This window comes from Nicotiana sylvestris, chromosome 11 (assembly GCF_000393655.2).
Source record: "Nicotiana sylvestris chromosome 11, ASM39365v2, whole genome shotgun sequence".
Taxonomy (NCBI): Eukaryota; Viridiplantae; Streptophyta; class Magnoliopsida; order Solanales; family Solanaceae; genus Nicotiana; species Nicotiana sylvestris.
Window position 1 is genome coordinate 115,104,625 of NC_091067.1, and position 21,462 is coordinate 115,126,086.

At 41.7% G+C, this 21,462-nt stretch overlaps 1 long non-coding RNA gene across 2 annotated transcripts; it reads right to left on the reverse strand.

Annotated features, from left to right (window-relative positions):
• Positions 1–18,557: 18,557 nt before the first annotated feature.
• On the reverse strand, positions 18,558–20,290 carry LOC104244461 (uncharacterized). Of its 2 annotated transcripts, none has more exons than XR_011403952.1 (2): positions 20,202–20,290; positions 18,558–18,895 (listed from the first exon to the last, which is right to left on the reverse strand). It is a non-coding gene; the product is annotated as an uncharacterized lncRNA (long non-coding RNA). The 2 variants fall into 2 exon arrangements; XR_715502.2 differs by lacking the exon at positions 20,202–20,290 and adding an exon at positions 19,152–19,238.
• Between the last annotated feature and the right edge of the window lie 1,172 nt (positions 20,291–21,462).

The window sequence follows — 21,462 nt, forward strand, 5'->3', positions numbered from 1 at the left end:
CACACACTAGCCATTTCTTGGTCTTGGCATTCTTTTCCCATTTCTTCAAATCTTCAGCAGTACAGTCAGCTCTTGTCTTTGCCACATCCACTCCTTCAGCATTCTTCTTTGTAGTAGCCAGGGGACCATCAGTAACTATGTCCCAGAGTTCATAGTCTTCTCCTATGATGTGATCATTCATCATGTTCTTCCACCAAGAATAGTACTGGCCATTAAAGAGTGGAGGCCTAGCAGTGATTGCCCTTCCCAGTTTCCAGGTGGTGCACTCATCTTGATCTGTTCCTAAGGTGTTAGCATCTTCAAGGATAACCCGCTCTGATACCAATTGATATTTTATACTTCAATACCACACAAGAGGGGATGGTGATTTGTGTGGTACCTAATTTTCGCTTAACTTGATTATAGAAGGACCTGGTTCTTCTATGTGTTCCAACCTCTACTGTTGCGGAATAATAAGTATAGAAAATAAAGAACACAGATATTTTTACGTGGAAAATACCTGGCTCAAAATGTGAAAAAACCACGACCTACCTTCCAGTATGATTTTCCTAAACTCTCCACTAAAATCACTGAGCCAAAAACTGCATTTACAAAAACTCTTTTGTAAACCTAGTATTAACTCTAATCCCGTTGTGGCATACAACCTCAACTGTTGCGACAACTTCAAGTTAACTCTAACTTGAAAACTCTAAGTACCTAATACAATTGATTCTATAAAAGTTGAAAGGTACAATGTAAATTCACCTACTATAATTGAACTAGAGTAAAAGATAGACACTTGGAACTGGTTCTTCTATCTGGTTCAAGTACCTTCAGGATTGTACGCTTGAATCACACATAAATTACTTGCCAAATTGCCTTGCTATTTTGCTCTCAATTCACGTTTAACTTTTGCTTATGTGCATTACCTATTTATGTGATGACCCAAAAGGTCATAACATGTATTGCAAGTGAATTCAGTGTTTTCAGGCCTAAAAACCTCCTTTTTACCCCACCTTGATTTACGTGTGTGGTCCGAACCTATACCTTGAAAGCCTTATATGTGAAAATATGAGAAATAGAAATTCTAGAGTTAATATTTGATTATGGTTGACTTTGGTCAATATTTTGAGCAAACGGACCCAGATCCGTGTTCCGATGATCCCGGGAGGTTCACAGTAAAATATGGGACTTGGGCATAAGCCCAGAAATGAATTCCGAGGTCCCAAGCCTTAAAAATCAATTTTTGAAGGAAATTGTTTTATTGAATTATCTAAGAAATAAAGAAAAGAATTAATATTTGAAACCATTGTTATCGAGCCCGTATTTTGGTTCTGGAGCCCGGTACAAACTTGTTATAGTATTTGAAAGATAACTGTGAAGTTTGGTGGAAAACGGAGTTTATTTGACATAAGTTGGACTTCCGGTTGAAGAGTTATGAACTTTGAGAATTCTTGATGAAAATGTTGAGCTTTGAGGTTTAATTCACGATTTTACATGTTATTTTGGTTATGTGATCGCACGAGTAGGTCCATATAATATTTTTGAGTTAGTATGCACATTTGGTTTGGAGTTCTGAGGGCTCGAGTGAGTTTCGGGTAGGTTCCAGGGTGTCTTAGGCTTAAAACATGGCTATTGGAGGTTCAGAGAAGTGCAGCTCTCTGAACCTGCTAGTGCGATCCGCACTGGTGGTTGTGCGGCCGCAGTGGATCTTGTACGGTCCGCATAGGTTCACTGATGACTGTGCAACTGCAGTTGATTTTGTGTGGTCCGCATAGGTTCACTGGTGGCTGTGCGGCCGCAGTTGATTTTGTGCGGTCCGCACGGGGCTTCTGAGAGTAGTATATTTAGATGAGATTTTCAGTTATTTTTCATTTTTTAAAACCCAAAAACATAAGAGGCGATTTTTCAAACAACCTTTCTTCTCCAAAATATTGGTAAGTGATTTCTAACTCGTTTTCTTCAATCATTAACATCTTTCCACATGATTTCAACTCAAAATCAATGATTTCCATGGGGAAATTGGGTATTTTTGGTAAAACCTAGGTTTTTCAAAAATTGGGAATTTGGACCTCAATTTGAGGTCCGATTTGAAAACAAATTATATATTTAGGTTCGTGGGGAAATGCGTAATCAAGTTTTGGTTCAAACCTTGGGTTTTGACCATGTGGACCCGGGGCGATTTTTGACTTTTTGAGCAAAACTTTGGAAAACTCATTTTTATGCATTCAAATTGATTCATTTTGCGTTTATTGATGTAATTAAGTAACTCTGACTAGATACGAGCGAATTGGTGGTGGAATCAAGGGTAAAGCTATAATTGAATCATGAATTGTGTTCGTGACATCGAGATAAGTGTTTTGTCTAACCTTAGCTTGAGGGATTAGGAGTCAAGTCCTATTTGCTATGTGGTAATTGTCGAGTACGACGTATAGGCATGGTGACGAGTATCTATACGTTGGTGTCTAGCATGCCCGTGAGTCGTATATTGTGATTATCATGACTTCGTTGTATCTTTCATGCCTTGGTAATGGTTTCTACTTGTTGTGTAAAGTTTGTGGAAGGAATTGTGACCTACAAACATTGAGGAGCATTGGCTCAAGTTGTATAACGAATTGTGAAAGTATAAATGACAATTGAACCTCAAGAGCATTGGCTCGAGTTATGAGGTGAATTGTGAAGTAAAAGTGAGAAAGATAAGAGATCATTATGTTGTCACCCTTGCTGGGCTATTGTTGATTTATTCGTTATCTCCCTTGCCGGGATGTTGACGTTATTGATGATGTTCCCTTGCCGGGATTTATTTGATGAATTGTTGCTCCCTTGCTGGGATCTTTATTGCAATTTCATTTATTCCCTTGCCCTATTATTTGTGATTGTTGTTTGGGTGAGGAAGAGAGTTAAAGCACGAAGGGGGATGCCATATATTATTTGTTTTGTGAGGAAAGAGTGTAAAGCACGAAGGGTGATGCCATGTATTATTGTGAGGAAAGAGTGAAAGCACGAAGGGTGATGTCGTGCCGCACGATGTATCATTCCGTGCCTATTTTATTGATTATTTGGTGAGGAAAGAGAATAAAAGCATGAAGGGTGATGCCGTGCACATTTTATTATATGATTGCTTTGGTGAGGACGAGAGTAAAAGCATGAAGGGTGATGTCGTGCATTTGTTGATTTCTGATTCTTTGCTGATATCCGAGTTATATTGTTTCTTTCATTACTTGATGTATTTCTATTAGGAATTGTTATCTCCCCCACAGCATGCTCCCCCTCCCATATTGACTGGTTATTTCTGTATTTCTTTCCGTTGTATATGTATTTGAACTGCACAGGTTATTTGGTAGTCCGGTCCTAGCCTCGTTACTACTTTGCCGAGGTTAGGCTAGACACTTACCAGCACATGGGATTAGTTGTGCTGATACTACACTCTGCACTATGTGCAGATCCCGGAGCAGCTTTTGGACCGTAGTGTGGAGGCTATATTCAGTCCACGCGAAGATCCAAGGTAGACCTGCAGGCGTCCGCATGCCCTGGCGTCTCCTCTATTCTTATTTCATGTTTCATTTTCCTTTTATTCAGAAACAGTGTACTGCTATTTCTCCAGACTTTGTAAGTATCAATCTTAGATAGTCTGTGACACCGTGACACCAGGTTTTGGGTGGTTAACGCTTGAGTTTTTGTAATAGATATAGTTTTCATATATTTTATTGTTGTCTTTCGCTTAATTTGAATTTCTGTTGTTATCACGTTATTGCTTTATAATTGTTAACTAGAAATAATTGGATAATGAGGTAAGTAGTTAAAGGTTTGGCTTGCCTAGATCTCATTAGTAGGCGCCATCACGACCCCTGAGGGTGGGAAAATCTGGGTCGTGACAAGTTGGCATCAGAGCTCTAGGTTACATGGGTCTCACAGTTCACAGACAAGATTAGTAGATTCTGAGGGATTGGTACGAAGACGTCTGTATTTATTCCCCAGAGGATAAAGAGTTAGGAAAACCTCACATTTGTTCTTTCCTATTGTGCAGTTTGGTTTCTCAATGATAATTGAATTTCTATTCTGTTCTTTCACATATGGCGAGAACACGCACGTCCTCATTCATTGACCAGCAGCCCGAGCCCCCAGCAATAGCTCCTACGAGGGGCAGAGGGCGAGGCCGAGGCCGTGCTAGAGGTCGAGGTAGGGGCAGAGCTCAGCCCTGAGTAGCAGCACCAGTGGTGGAGCCTCAGGTTGACTTTGATGATGAGGTTCCGGCCCCAGTAGTTCTCGTGGGCCCCGCTCAGGTCCCATAGGGGTTTATTGCTACCCCAGTTCTTCAGGATGATCTGGTCCAATTAGTGGGCCTCATGGAGAGTATTACCTAAGCAAGTTTGCTTTCTGTAGCACCAGCCGTCTCTCAGGTTGGAGGAGGAGCCCAGACTCCTGCTACTCGCACTCTGGAGCAGGTAGTTCCCCAAATTCAGACTCCAGCAGTTCAGCCAGTTGGAGTAGTTCAGCCGGGTGTGATAGCTCAGACCGGAGATGGAGCAGCTATGTCCGCCGATGCTTTATGGATGTTGGATAGGTTCACCAAACTCTTCACTACTACTTTCTGCGGTGCATCTACTAAGGATCCCCAGGATTATCTAGAAGTTGTCACGAGGTTCTTAGGAACATGGGGATAGTTGAGACCAATGGAGTCTATTTTGCTACTTTTCACTTATCAGAATCTGCCAAGACTTGGTGGAGAGATTATTGCTTGGCTAGACCAGCCGGATCGCCAACCTTGACTTGGGAGCAGTTTGTACAGCTATTTCTGGAGAAGTTTCTCCCTATTACTCAGAGAGAGGACTATCCGAGGCAGTTTGAGTGTCTCTAGCAGGGTTCTATGACTGTTACCCAGTATGAGACCAGATTCATCGACTTGGATCGTCGTGCTCTTTTCATACTTCCTACCGAGAGAGAGCGGGTGAAGAGGTTTATTGACGGTCTTATTCAGGAGATTTGTCTTCATATGGATAGGGAGGTTGGGAGTGAGATTACTTTTCAGGAGGCGGCCAATGTGGCTAGGAGAGTGGAGATGGTTCTGTCGTAGGGAGGTGGTAATGGGTCAGATAAGAGGCCTTGTCATTCAGGCCGATTCAGTGGTACCTCGTCTAGAGGTAGGGATTCATATGGTAGAGGACATCCTCCTAGGCCTTTCCAGTCCGCACTTCAGGTTTCTCACGGTACTTCAGGTGGCCGTGGTCCTCAAATATAGTATTTTGATCAGTAGTCCTATAATGCACCACTTTCTCCTATCAGTGCACCGCCGCTTCAAAGTTTTTGGGGTGGTCATTCAGGTCGTCAGGGCCAGCAGACTCAGCAGCCGAGCGCTTGTTACATTTGTGGTGATGTGGGTCGCATTGCTAGGTTTTTCCCTCGAGCACTGAGTAGCTCTCAACATCAGGGTTCTCGTGCCATGGTTCAGGCACCAGGTGTTTTACTGCCCGCCCAGCCAGCTAGAGGTGGAGGTAAAGGTGCTAGAGGTGGAGGTAAAGGTGCTGAGGTGGAGCTCAGACCGCTAGAGGTGGAGGCCAGCCAGCTGCAGGCCATCCCAGAGAGGTAGTCCAGGGTGGTGGGGCCCAGCCCCGATGTTATGCTCTTCCAGCTAGGCCTGAGGCTGAGGCTTCAGATGTGATTATCACAGGTATTATTCTGGTTTGTGATATAGATGCTTCAGTGTTATTTGATCCAGGGTCTACATACTCGTATGTGTCATCTTATTTTGCATTGTATCTGGTCATGCCTAGTGATTTATTGAGTGTTCCTATTTATGTGTCTAAACCGGTGGGTGATTCTATTGTGGTAGATCTAGTCCATCACTCTTGTGTAGTTGTAATTGGGGGTCTTGAGACTCGAGTAGATTTGTTGCTTCTGGACATGGTCGATTTCGATGTTATATTGGGGATGGACTGGTTATCTCCTTACCATGCTATCTTGAACTATCATGCCAAGACTATGACCTTAGCCTTACCAGGTTTACCTTGTTTAGAGTGGAGAGGGACTCCTAGTCATTCTACTCATAGTGTTATCTCTTATGTGAAGGCTCGGCGTATGGTCGAGAAGGGGTGTTTGGCCTATTTAGCATATGTTCGTGATTCTAGCGCTGAGGTTCCTTCTATTAATTCTGTGCCCTTGTTCTTGAGTTTTCTGAGGTTTTCTCTTCAGACCTGCCGGGTATGCCACCTGACAGGGATATTGACTTTTGCATTAATCTGGCTCCGGGCAATCAGCCCATCTCTATCCCGCCATATCATATGGCCCCGCCAGAGTTGAAAGAGTTGAAGGAGCAGTTGCAAGACTTGCTTGAGAAGGGTTTCATTACACCCAGTGTTTTGCCTTGGGGTGCGCCTTTTTTAAAAAAAAAAAGATTGGTCAATGAGAATTTTTATTGATTACCAGCAGTTGAACAAGGTTACAATCAAGAATAAGTATTTGTTGCCGAGGATTGATGATTTGTTTGATCAGCTTCAGGGTGCCAAGGTATTTCTGAAGATTGACTTGAGATCTGGCTACCATCAGTTGAGGATTAGGGCATCTGACGTCCCTAAAATAGCTTTCCGCACTCGGTACGGGCATTATAAGTTCTTGGTTATGTCATTCGGGTTGACGAATGCCCCAGCAGCTTTTATGGACTTGATGAACCGAGTGTTCAGGCCTTATTTGGACTCGTTCATGATAGTCTTCATTGATGACATCTTGATATATTCCCGCAACCAGGAGGAGCACGAGCAGCATCTCAGGGTGGTTCTTCAGACTCTGAGAGATAGTTAGTTATTTACTAAGTTCTCAAAGTGTGAGTTCTGGTTGAGTTCGGTTGCATTTCTGGGTCACATTGTATTAGCAGAGGGTATTCAGGTTGATCCGAAGAAGATTGAGGCAGTCAAGAACTGGCCTAGACCAGCATCAGCTACAGAGATTTGGAGTTTCTTAGGATTGGCAGGCTACTATCGTCGGTTCGTAGAGGGGTTTTTATCTATCGCAACCCCGATGACCAGGTTGACCCAGCAGGGTGCCCAGTTCAGATGGTCGGACTAGTGTGAGGCAAGCTTTCAGAAGCTCAAGACAGCTCTAACTACGACACCGGTGTTGATTTTTCCCACAGGTTCAAGGCCTTATACAGTTTATTGTGATGCATCTCATATTGGACTCGGTACAATGTTGATGCAGGATGGCAAGGTCATTGCTTATGCTTTGTGGTAGTTGAAGATTCATGAGAAGAACTATCTGGTTCATGATTTAGAGTTTACAGCCATTATTCACGCGTTGAAGATTTGGAGGCATTATCTGTATGGCATGGCATGTGAGGTGTTCACAGATCACAAAAGTCTTCAGTATTTGTTAAAGCAAAAGGAGTTAAATTTGAGATAGATGAGGTGGTTGGAGTTGTTGAAAGATTATGATATCACTATCTTTTATCATACGAAAAGGCCAATATGGTGGCCGATGCTTTGAGTAGGAAGTCAGCCAGTATGGGCAGTCTTGCTTATATTCCAGTCGGTGAGAGACCGCTTGCTCTGGATGTTCAGGCTTTGGCCAATCAGTTCGTGAGGTTGGATGTTTCTGAGTGCAGTAGTGTGTTGGCTTGCACGGTCGCTCGTTCTTCTTTATTGAAGCGTATCCGTTATCAGCAGTATGATGATCCTCATTTGTGCATCCTTAGAGACACGGGTGCAGCACAGAGATGCCAAGCAGGTTACCTTAGGTGATGATAGGGTTTTGAGATTGCAGGGTCGAGTTTGTGTGCCAAATGTGGATGCGCTTCGGGAGTTGATTTTAGAGGAGGCCCACAGCTCTCGGTACTCTATTCATCCGGGCGCCACAAAGATGTATCAGGATTTGCGGCAACATTATTGGTGGTGGAGAATGAATAAGGATCTTGTAGCATTTGTGGCTCGGTGTTTGAATTGTCAGTAGGTTAAGTATAAGCATCAGAGGCCTGGCAGTTAATTCCAGAAAATTGAGATTCCTGAGTGGAAGTGGGAGCGGATCACTATGGACTTCGTTGTTGGACTCCCACGGACTTAGAGGAAGTTCGATACAGTGTAGGTTATTGTTGATAGGCTGACCAAGTCAGCGCATTTCATTCTTGTGGCAGTCTCTTATTCTTCCAAGAGGTTAGCTGAGATCTATATCCAGGAGATTGTTCGCCTGCATGGTGTGCCCGAGTCTATCATTTTGGATCGAGGTACGCAGTTTACCTCCCATTTCTGGAGAGCAGTTCAGCGAGAGTTGGGCACGCGGGTTGAGTTGAGCTCAACGTTTAATCCTCAGACGGACGGGCAGTCCGAGCGAACTATTTAGATTTTGGAGGATATGATCCAAGCTTGTGTCATTGACTTTGGAGGCTCGTGGGATCAGTTATTGCCTTTAGAAGAGTTTGCCTACAACAACAGCTAGCAATCGAGAATCCAGATGGCTCCTTATGAGGCATTATATGATATGCGGTATCGGTCTCCGGTTGGATGGTTTGAGCCGGGAGAGACTAGGTTGTTGGGTACGGATTTGGTTCAGGAGGATTTGGGCAAGGTTAGGATTATTCAGGATAGGCTTCATATAGCTCAGTCTAGGCAAAAGAGTTATGCCGACCGTAAGGTTCGTGATTTGGCATTCATGGTTGGTGAGCGGGTATTGCTTCGGGTGTCGCCTATGAAGGGCGTGATGCGATTCGGGAAGAAGGACAAGCTTAGACCTAGGTTCATTGGCTCGTTTGAGATTCTTGATCGAGTGGGAGAGGTGGCTTATAGACTTGCATTGCCGCCGAGCTTATCAGTCGTGCATCCAGTGTTTCATGTGTCCATGCTTCGGAAATATCACGGCGATCCATCCCACGTGTTAGATTTCAGCACTGTCCAGTTGGACAAGGACTTGTCTTATGAGGAGGAGCCGATAGCTATTTTAGACCGGCAGGTTCGTCAGTTGAGATCGAAGAGTCTTCCTTCTGTTCGTGTTCAGTGAAGTGGTCAGCCTCTTGAGGCATCGACCTGGGAGTCCGACTTCGATATGCAGAGCCGTTATCCCCATTTTTTTCCCGACTCAGGTACTTCCTTCTTATATCCGTTCGAGGACGAACGGCTATTTTAGAGGTGGAGAATGTGTCATCACTTGTGTTGCAAGTGAATTCAGTGTTTCGAGGCCTAAAAACCTCCTTTATACCCTACCTTGATTTACGTGCGTGGTCCGGACCTATATCCGGAAAGCCTTATATGTAAAAATATGAGAAATAGAAATTCCGGAGTTAAAATTTGATTATGGTTGACTTTGGTCAACATTTTGAGCAAACGGACCCTGATCTGCGTTCCAACAATCCCGGGAGGTCTGCAATAAACTGTAGGACTTGGGCGTATGCCCGGAAATGAATTCCGAGGTCCCAAGCCTTAGAAATCAATTTTTGAAGGAAATTGATTCACTGAATTATCTAAGAAATAAAGAAAAGAATTAATATTTGAAACCATTGTTATCAAGCCCGTATTTTGGTTCTGGAGCCCGGTACAAACTTGTTATAGTATTTGAAAGATAACTGTGAAGTTTGGTAAAAACAAATGGAGTTTATTTGACGTGAATTGGATTCTGGTTGAAAAGTTATGAACTTTGAGAGTTCTTGATGAAAATGTTGAGGTTTGAGGTTTAATTCATGATTTTACATGTTATTTTGGTGATGTGATCACATGAGTAGGTCCATATGATGTTTTTGAGTTCATATGCACATTTGGTTTGGAGTCCCGAGGGCTAGGGTGAGTTTCGGGTTGGTTCCGGGGTGTCTTAGGCTTAAAACATGGCTATTTGAGGTTCAGAGAAGTGCAGCTCTCTAAACCTGCTAGTGCGGTCCGCACTGATTTTGTGTTGTCCGCACTGGTGGCTATGCGGCCGCAGTGGATCTTGTACGGTCCGCACAGGTTCACTGATGACTGTGCGGCCGTAGTTGATTTTGTGCGGTCTGCACAGGTTCACTGTTGGCTGTGCGGCCGTAGTTGATTTTGTGTGGTCCGCACAGGGCATCTGTGAGTAGTATATTTAGACGGGATTTTTAGTTTTTTTTTTTTCAAAACCCAAAAACATAAGAGGCGATTTTTCAAATAACATTTCTTGCCCAAAACATTGATAAGTGATTTCTAACTTGCTTTCTTCAATCATTAACATCTTTCCACATGATTTCAACTCAAAATCAATGATTTTCATGGAGGAAATTGGGTGTTTTAGGTAGAACCTAGGTTTTTCAAAAAATGGGGATTTGGACCTCGATTTGAGGTCCGATTTTAAAACAAATTATATATTTAGGTTCGTGGGGGAATGGGTAATCGGGTTTTTGTTCGAACCTCGGAATTTGACCATGTGGGCTCGGGGACGATTTTTGACTTTTTGGGCAAAACTTTGGAAAACTCATTTTTATGCACTCAAATTGATTCATTTAGTGTTTATTCATGTATTTAAGTAACTTGTGACTAGATACGAGCGAATGCGTGGTGGAATCAAGGGGTAAAGCTATAATTGAATCGTGAATTGTGTTCGTGGCATCGAGGTAAGTGTTTGATCTAACCTTAGCTTGAGGGATTAGGAGTCGAGTCCTATTTGCTATGTGGTAATTGTCGAGTACGACGTATAGGCATGGTGACGAGTATCTATACATTGGTGTCTAGCATGCCCGTGAGTCTTATATTGTAATTATCATGACTTCGTTGTATCTTTCAAGCCTTGGTAATGGTTTTTACTTGTTGTGATATGTTTGTGAAAGGAATTGTGACCTACGAACATTGAGGAGCGTTGGCTCAAGTTGTATAACGAATTGTGAAAGTATAAGTGACAATTTTACCTCTAGATCATTGGCTCGAGTTGTGAGGTGAATTGTGAAGTAAAAGTGAGAAAGATAAGAAATCATTATGTTGTCTCCCTTGCCGAGCTTTGTTGATTTATTCGTTATCTCCCTTGCCGGGATATTGAGGTTATTGATGATGTTCCCTTACTGGGATTTATTTGCTGAATTGTTGCTCCCTTGCCGTGGTCTTTATTGCAATTTCATTTATTCCCTTGCCCTATTATTTGTGATTGTTGTTTGGGTGAGGAAGAGAGTTAAAGCACGAAGGGTGATGTCGTGCATTGTTTGTTTTGTGAGGAAAGAGTCTAAAGCACGAAGGGTGATGTTGTGCCGCACGATGTATCATTCTGTGCCTATTTTATTGATTATATGGTGAGGAAAGAGAGTAAAAGCACGAAGGGTGATGCCGTGGACATTTTACTATATGATTGCTTTGGTGAGGATAAGAGTAAAAGCACGAAGGGTAATGTCGTGCATTTGTTGATTTCTGATTCTTTGCTGATATCCGAGTTATATTGCTTCTTTCATTACTTGATGTTTTTCTATTCGGAATTGTTATCTCCCCACAGCATGCTCCCCTCCCATATTGACTGGTTATTTTTGTATTTCTTTCCACTGTATATGTATTTGAACTACACCGGTTATTTGGTAGTCTGGTCCTAGTCTCGTCACTACTTCGCCGAGGTTAGCGAGATACTTACCAGCACATGGGGTCGGTTGTGCTGATACTACACTCTGCACTATGTGCAGATCCCGGAGCAGCTTTTGAACCGTAGTGTGGAGGCTACCTTCAATCCACGCGGAGATCCAAAGTAGACCTGCAGGCGTCCGCAGGTCCTGGCCTCTCCTCTATCCCTATTTCCTGTTTCATTTTCCTTTTATTCAAAAATAGTGTACTGCTATTTCTTCACACTTTGTATGTAGCAATCTTAGACAGTTTGTGACATCGTGACACCAGATTTTGGATGGTTAAGGCTTAAGTATTTGTAATAGATACAGTTTTCATATATTTTATTATTGTCTTCCGCTTAATTTGAATTTCCGTTGTTATCACGTTATCGCTTTATAATTGTTAACCAGAAATAATTGGATAATAAGGTAAGTAGTTAAAGGTTTGGCTTGCTTGGCTCTCATTAGTAGGCGCCATCACGACCCCCGAGGGTGGGAAAATCCGGGTCGTGACAAGTTGGTATCAGAGCTCTAGGTTACACGGGTCTCACAGTTCACAGACAAGCTTAGTAGAGTCTGAGGGATCGGTACGGAGACGTCCGTATTTATCCCCCAGAGGCTACAGGGTTAGGAAAGCCTCACATTTATTCTTTCCTATCGTGCGGTTTGGTTTCTCATTGCTAATTGAATATATACTCTATTCTTTCGCAGATGTCGAGAACACGCGCTTCCTCATCCACTAACTAGCAGCCCGAGCCCCCAGCAGCAGCTCCCACGAGGGGCAGAGGGGCAAAGCCGAGGCTGTGCTAGAGGCTGAGGTAGGGGCAGAGCTCATCCCCGAGCAGCAGCACCAGTGGCGGAGCCTCAGGTTGACTTTGATGATTAGGTTCTGGCCTCAGCAGTTCTGGTGGGCCCCGCTCAGGTCCCAAAGGGGTTTATTGCTACCCCAGTTCTTCAGGATGCTCTGGTCCATTTAGTGGGCTTCATGGAGAGTGTCACCCGAGCAAGCTTGCTTCCTGTAGCACCAGCCATCTCTTAGGCTGGAGGAGGAGCCTAGATTGCTGCTAGTCGCACTCTAGAGCAGGTAGTTCCCCAGATTCAAACTCCAGTGGATCAGCCAATTGGAGCAGTTCAGCCGGGTGTGATAGCTCAGATTGGCGATGGAGCAGCTATGCCTGTCGATGCTTTGTGGAGGTTGGATAGGTTCACCAAGCTCTTCACTACTACTTTCAGCGATGCATCTACTGAGGATCCTAAGTATTATCTAGACAGCTGTCACGAGGTTCTTAGGAACATGGGTATAGTTGAGATCAATGGAGTTGATTTTGTCCATTTTCGCTTGTATGGATCCGCCAAGACTTGGTGGAGAGATTATTGTTTGGCTAGACCAGCTGGATCGCCAGCCTTGACTTGGGAGCAGTTTATACAGCTATTTCTGGATAAGTTTCTCCCCATTACTCAGAGAGAGGCCTATCAGAGGCAGTTTGAGCATCTCCAGCAGGGTTCTATAACTGTTACCCAATATGAGACCAGATTCATCGACTTAGCTCGTCATGATCTTGTCATACTTCCTACCGAGAGAGAGAGAGGGTGAGGATGTTTATTGACGGTATTATTCAGCCGATTCATATTCAGATGGCTAGGGAGGCTGGAAGTGAGATTACTTTTCAGGAGGCGGCCAATATGGCTAGGAGAGTGGAGATGGTTCTATCGCATAGAGGTGGTCATGGGTCAGACAAGAGGCCCTGTCATTCAGGCCGATTCAGCGGTACCTCGTCTGGAGGTAGGGATTCATATGGTAGAGGCCATCCTCCTAGGCCTTTCCAGTCTGCACTTCAGGTTTCTCACGGTACTTCAGGTGACCGTGGTCCTCAGATGCAGTATTCTTATCAGTAGTCCTATAGTGCACCACCTACTCCTATTAGTGCATCGCCGCTTTAGAGTTTTCGGGGTGGTCATTCGGGTCGTCAGGGCCAGCAATCTCAGCAGCCGAGGGCTTATTACACTTGTGGTGATGTGGGTCACATTGCTAGGTTTTGCCCTCGAGTACCGAGTAGCTCTCGGCCTCAGGGTTCCCGTGCCATGGTTCAGGCACCAATTGTTCTATAGCCCGCCCAGCCAGCTAAAGGTGGAGGTAAATATGCTAGAGGTGGAGGTAGAGGTGCTAGAGGTGGAGCTTAGACCACTAGAGGTGGAGGCCAGCTAGCTGCAGGCCGTCCTAGAGAGGTAGTCCAGGGTGGTGGGGCCCAGCCTCGATGTTATGCTCTTCCAACCAAGCCCGAGGCTGAGGCTTCAGATGCGATTATCACAGGTACTATTCTGGTTTGTGATAGAGATGTTTTAGTATTATTTGATCCAGGGTCTACATATGGTTTGGGGATTTGGACCTCGATTTGAGGTCCGATTTCAAAACAAATCATATATTTAGGTTCGTGGGGGAATGGGTAATCATGTTTTGGTTCGAACCCTGGGTTTTGACCATGCGGGCCCAAGGGTGATTTTTGACTTTTTAGGAAAAACTTTGGAAAACTCATTTTTATGCATTCAAATTGATTCATTTTGCGTTTATTGATGTAATTAAGTAACTTGTGACTAGATACGAGCAAATTCGTGGTGGAATCAAGGGGTAAAGCTATAATTGAATCATTAATTGTGTTCATGGCATCGAGGTATGTCTTTGGTCTAACCTTAGCTTGAGGGATTAGGAGTCGAGTCCTATTTGCTATGTGGTAATTGTCGAGTGCGACATATAGGCATGGTGACGAGTATCTATACGTTGGTGTCTAGCATGCCCGTGAGTCTTATATTGTGATTATCATGACTTCGTTGTATCTTTCATGCCTTGGTAATGGTTTCTACTTATTGTGTAAAGTTTGTGGAAGGAATTGTGACCTATGAACATTGAGGAGCGTTGGCTCATGTTGTATAACGAATTGTGAAAATGTAAGAAACAATTGAACCTCTAGAGCATTGTCTCGAGTTGTGAGGTGAATTGTGAAGTAAAAGTGATAAAGATAAAAGATCATTATGTTGTCGCCCTTGTCGGGCTATTGTTGATTTATTCGTTATTTTCCTTGCCGGGATGTTGAGGTTATTGATGATGTTCCCTTGCCGGAATTTATTTGTTGAATTGTTGCTCCCTTGCCGGGGTTTTATTGCAATTTTATTTATTCCTTTGCCCTATTGTTTGTGATTGTTTTTTGGGTAAGTAAAAGAGTTAAAGCACGAAGTGTGATGTCGTGTATTATTGTGATGAAAGAGTGTAAAGCACGAAGGGTGATGTTGTGCCGCACGATGTATCATTCTGTGCCTATTTTATTGATTATATGGTGAGGAAAGAGAGTAAAAGCATGAAGGATGATGTCGTGCACATTTTATCATATGATTGCTTTGGTGAGGACGAGAGTAAAAGCACGAAGGGTGATGCCATGCATTTGTTGATTTCTGATTCTTTGTTGATATCCGAGTTATGTTGTTTCTTTCATTACTTGATGTCTTTCTATTCGGAATTGGTATCTCCCCCACAACATGCTCCCCCTCCCATACTGACTGGTTATTTCTGTATTTTTTTTCGCTGTATATGTATTTGAACTACACCGGTTATTTGGTAGTTTGGTCCTAGTCTCGTCACTACTTCACCGAGGTTAGGCGAGATACTTACAAGCATATGGAGTCGGTTGTGCTGATACTACACTCTGCACTATGTGCAGATCCCGGAGCAGCTTTTGGACCGTAGTGTGGAGGCTACCTTCAGTCCACGCGGAGATCCAAGGTAGACCTGCAGGTGTCCGCAGGCCCTGGCTTCTCCTCTATCCCTATTTCCTGTTTCATTTCCTTTTATTCAGAAACAGTGTACTGCTATTTCTTTAGACTTTGTATGTAGTAATCTTAGACAGTCTGTGCACCAGGTTTTGGGTGGTTAAGGCTTAAGTATTTGTAATAGATACACTTTTCATATATTTTATTGTTGTCTTCCATTTAATTTGAATTTTCGCTGTTATCACTTTATTGCTTTATAATTGTTAACCAGAAATAATTGGATAATGAGGTAAGTAGTTAAAGGTTTGGCTTGCCTAGCTCTCATTAGTAGGCGTCATCACGACCCCCGAGGGTCGAAAAATCCGGGTCGTGACAGTTTATGTGCATTACCTGTAAAAGAGAACAACACTAATATTTAAGGGGTTAGTAATTAGACATTGACTAAGATGCAGATGCTACTCTTCTATGGTAGAAGAGTTCTAGTTGATCTCATACTCTATCATTTTCCTAAACTGTATTCTCTTTGTGTAAGGAGTTTTTCTCCTTATCCAATATGCAACCTTTTCAATCATGATTAGGAGATATTACTTCTGATAAGTTAGGATTATCTCCTTCACGTGCATCTCACATGTTTGGGTTGATCACGACTGTGCTTCACAAGATAGACCTGGTCCATGTCTGAGTTCTTTTGTCAGTCTTCAAAACTTCACATTTACTTGGGCCAACAATAGGACAAGATTCTCACCACGTCCCCAAGATCGTGGTGTAAATTCCGGAATTTATTTGTACGACCTAGTACAAATCCGTACTATGCGGTTAGACAACTGTACCAATTGGATTCCTTATTGTAAATAGAAATGTACCTTATTTAGGGTTTCCCTATTATATAAAGGTGACCCCAATCATTTGTAATCATCTAATCATTTGGCAAAGAATATACTATCTTACTTTTTCGTTCATTGCTCATCAGAATTGTCCTTTAGCTTTATTATTCTTGCTTCATTGTTCTTGCCTCTTTGTTTTAACATACCTTGAGGTCACTGGGCTCGAGGACGATACTGCCTACTAACTTATCTACTAGTTTGGTCTTGCTTATTTTCTTCATCTATACTCCATATTTATTAATTATTAATTGGTATTGAACTAAATCACGTATCTTTAAACCCCCAAATCAAATTTAATTGTTACTCGTATTTTCGAGGTAAACAATATACTAATTAATTTTTTCTCTGTTTCAATTTATGTGAACCTATTTTCTTTTTGGTTCGTGCCAAAAAGAATGATCATTTTCCTTATTTGGAAACAATTTACCGTTATACAATGATTTATAGTCACACAAAATATATGTATTTTATTTTACATCACAAGTTTAAAAGTGTTCTCTCCTTTTTTAAACTATGTATTCTGTCAAATAGATTTACATAAATTGAAACGGAGAATAATATGCTAGTGATGTATCAAGGGTTATTTGATGACTAGATTAGGGCCATGCATATGTCACCTCGAAATGTTGCAGCTTCTTTTTCATGACTACTTCAAGACTGGACTTTGGTCTAGGTTTAAATTCTACATGAGACAAAACTATTTGGAACCATAGAGGAAAAAAAGATCTTTTTTTCCACTGGTCAAATGATTTAGTGAGATCTCGCAGATTGTACGGATCCTCTCTAATTATATGTAAAGGTATTTGATCCAACATAAAATTTAATAAATTAAAGTTAAACTTTTAAAATTTATGATTTTAAAATAATAATCTTGCCTCCCGTAAAAAAATACTGATTCGCCATCATAATTCTGTTTTTTTTTTTTACATACTATAGAATTCTATTTTATAGATTAAGAAAAAGGAAATTGAAGAGGAAGGGAGGGAAGGAATATGCTTCAGCAGTAAATTTGAGGAGAATGTTGGGAAATACTATATAGCAGTAGCGTGCGTGATAAATGCTGGCAACAAACAAATCAAGAAAATCATTCGTTTAAAGCTGCTATAGTTTTGTTTATGTTTCATGAGAAGGGTTTTCATATTTTTGGCAGTGGCATTAAATTCGGTGTAATAGAGGTCTCAATTTTTTGATTTGTTAATTTTTTGTCGTCTTCTATCTGACAATGACAAATGAACATGACTTGAACAGTTGAACTGTTACTATCACATCACATGCTCTATCTATCTCTCTGTGTGTGTGCTCACTTTCATGCATGCATAGTCATCTCTATGTCATTTCAAATATGGTTGTACAGTTTATTAATTTAGGATAAAGATAGGTTAAGTGCAGATGACCTTCAAAAAGGAGAGTAAGCAGAGGGGAATTCAATTTTTTTTTTTTTTTTTTTTTTGCGTTTCTCACTCGATATTCAGTACCCGCATTAGAGCTCAATTATATCCTGATTTGTGCCACGTAAGACACCATTCGGGAAGGAGCGCTCACTATAAATAATTTTTCTATATTCAGTGCTCGAACCCGAGATCTCTCGTTAAGGAAAGAGTATTTCATCCACTGCATCACATCCTTCACTGGTTTAATATTTTTTTTTATATTTATCTTTTTACAATTGAAACCATTCTACTTCTACACTTATGGGAATGTAATATTTATTGAAATTTGATGATATTTTTCCTATACTATTTGGATATAGGGTCGGTAGTTAAATTAATGAGTTTAATTAAACCCATGATTTGTTAGCTACGTCAACCTCTGGTCAGTGATGGATCCAAGATATCAAGGTCATGGGTGTTCGTTGGAAAGAATTTCGAAAGCGCGTAAAGGAATTTAACTATGGGTACTCAGTTAGTACTTATTTACATTTATTGCTAATTGCCTATGTAAATATACTAAATTTGGGTAAAGACCTTGGGGGCTTGAGCACCCACAACTCTCCACGTAGATTAGGCATTGCTTGTCGTTATAATTTGAAATTTTTGTGGTGATAAAAGGATAAATGAGAAGTTTGCAGTTAAAAAAATTAAATATAAAATAATATCATTCTTTTTAGATCAGGCAAAAAAATTAAAGAATACCATACATTCTTGGAGTAAACATGTTTGGTAGGTCCATATCTGTAATCTCTGATATATCACGAAAAATATATTTAGAGTTAACTTGACTTCAGGTTACTTATTGGAAGTATTAGCCCCACTTACTTGATTAGGCGATAAATTTACTTAGAAATTTCATCCGTTTGTGCATAATATGTTTAATATGTTCTACAAATCGGCTGATTCATACTTGCAATGTAGAAGTAACAAAAACAAAAACATTTGGCAAGGGCATCCACACCCAAATAGATACTTATAAAAAGTCACAAGAGCAAGTGTATGTTATTGGAGTAAACATTGGATGTAGCTAGTTAGAATACATGATATTTAGCCACAAACAAAGAACCCCACGGCCCTGAAAAAAGGGAACACACTGAAAAAGGCAAACAAAATCAAAGATACCACAGGAGACTTCAGAGCCAAACTGTATATGTCATTTGGAGAGACTTTTACAAAATATTTAGAAATATATATATATGTTCAAGTTTTGGTATCAGGTTTTGATCATAGCAAAGACCAAGAGATTTATGAGGACCTTCTCCTGCAACTGCATGGTCCAATTTGGCTTGCTTGTTGCTCTCCAGCTTGAGTCCAAAGTGGATATGAGGGAAATGTGCCCACTGCAAAATTTAGCAAATACCAAAAGATATAGCTTCAGATTTCTCTTTTCTGTTTAGTGACCATCCCTGTTTTGTCCCTACCATGCATTTTCTTGTGGACAGCTTAAAAACCCCACATGTAACAGGTTATTTTCTGTTTAGGTGGTATTAGTACTTGGTACTCATTCCATTGGAGGGGAAGCAAGGATAGGCACAAGCAAGGATAGGCACAAGCATGGAGATCAAACAAGAGTCTAGGGAATAGATCGAAGATTACCTTCCAATGGAGAAGGATTGATATGATTTTAAACCTCCCTAAGACTCTATCAATCAAGCTGCAAACTAGTGCTGCAAGGATTCATGCTACAACTGGAAACATAAGACATGATAATGCCCAGATTTATGACATACACCAGTTGAAGTACACGTTTTGTGAGGAAGATATGGACCAAATGGATGCAGTGTGGAGTCAATCCCTATGGTATTACAATAATACAATACTCCAGCATAAGGTCCATGAAGAGATTGCAAAGGAACATGCTGAGATGCACCGTGTAGCAGTGATCAAAAAGGGTTGTCCACGACATATTTTGGACATTAGAGATAGTGAACATGGTGATCCATTTATACTAACATTGTTTTCTTTTTTGTAGGAAATGTTAGTGTACCCATGCCTTGCCATTCACTACGACTTCTAAGGGTGGTATTAGCACTTTGTGCTCATTCCTTTGAAGGAGGAGTGATGGAAAGCACAAGCATGGGCAGGAAAGCCAACTGGAAAGACTAAGGCTAAGTCACTCAAAGTACTGGATAATTGGACGAGCTACATCAGCAGGCCTAGCGAGCTTCCTAGCACGCTTTAGACCTCGCCCAGCTCGACCAGTACCGAGATCAACACCCATGCGACGCCAGGGATTTCGCCAGCTCCTTCTCGCTATGGACCTGGTGGCGCACAGTCTGTGGCCTGCTCTTCCTCGCTATAGACCTCGCCCAGCTGGACCAGGAGCGAGATCAACACCCTGGCGACGCGAGGTATTACGCCCACTCCTTCTCGCTAGAGACCTGGCGACGCGAAGGATGTGGCACAGTGTAGCTGAGCAACGATGGTCAACGCACTCATTATGGCGCATTTGGCAGCTCATATCGGACAACTTGGATACAAATTGGGATAAAATTATCATGTGGCACGTTAATAGGAAGACTCAGGACCAACTTCATGCAAAGGCTTCAAGAGATAAGCAATGAAAGTCACGCAAAAATGAAACCAAAAACAGTGTACTCGTACTTCTTTGGACAGTGCACTTTTTCAAGATTTTGCGTGGCTTACATTTTTATGCAGATGTGAACTACTGGAATGACATAGTATCGAATTGGGATGCAATCACACAACATACAAGGATATAAAACAAAGGAAAGGTGTTCCATAGCATCATAGTTTGGACAGTGGCTATTGAGCAAAAGCGAGGAGGCTATTTATACAAGCGATTTGGCTATGTGTGCAGAAGGAGGAACTGGGCAGTGTATGGCTATATTTACAAAGAGCGGATGTATCAGTTGGACTTCAATTGTAACGGGCTTCAAGGGCTAGTTTCTACTTATAAAACCTACATTAGAACTTATGTGATATTCTGTTCCCTCGTCTTGGCCGAGGGCTTTCTCTCTCTACCATGAGAGCTATTTCATCCTTGTGAGGTCTCAATCCTTGCTGCTAACCACTTAATCTCCACCTCTCAAACCCCACTTTCTAAAACTTTGCCAATAGGAAACCTAATAATTAACGATTTCATCCTCTATGGGTATAAATTTGTGCAAATTTCCTATTTTCTACTAAACCCTAAATCAATTTGATTTCTAGAAGAACTCTATATTTTGGTGTAAATAGGTTAAATATACTGCTGAATCAACTCCAATAGGAGCGGGAATCCTTCAATTGGAAAGATGGCTGATGAAATTACTGTACGCCTAAATAAATTTATTCTTACTAAGGAAGAAAAGGATGGTGTGGCAATTGAATATCCAGATATTCAGTCAAGTATGAAGGATTGTCAGGTAAGTCTTTTTGGCAAGGTAATTTATGATAAAAAGGTGAATTTTCAAGGAGTTAAAAACACCATGCCGTTGGTTTGGGGGCACCTAGTAGGACTGCAGATAAAGAAAATCGGATGGAACTTTTTTCAATTTATTTTTAAAGATAAGGAAAGTAAGGATAAAGTATGGTTTTGCTACACCATGGTTGTATGACAAATACTTTCTTAATGTCTATCCATGGGAACCAGGTTTGAAGAGTGATTCCCAGGTGTTTAATATCTGTAATCTGTGGGTTCATGTTTGGAATATCCCATTACATTGGATGTCAAAGGATGTTGGGCGCAAAATAGGGCATGTTTGGAGAGGTACCGTTGTAATTCCTAAAAATGGAAGCAAAGAGGGGCGATATATGAGGATTAAAGTCACGATGAAAATTAACAGGCCACTACCTAGGGGAAAATTGATCAAGTTAGGCTTGGAAACAAAGTGGGTTAAAATGAGATATGAAAACCTACCTTATGTTTGCTACTACTGTGGTATGTTAGGACACAATGATAGAA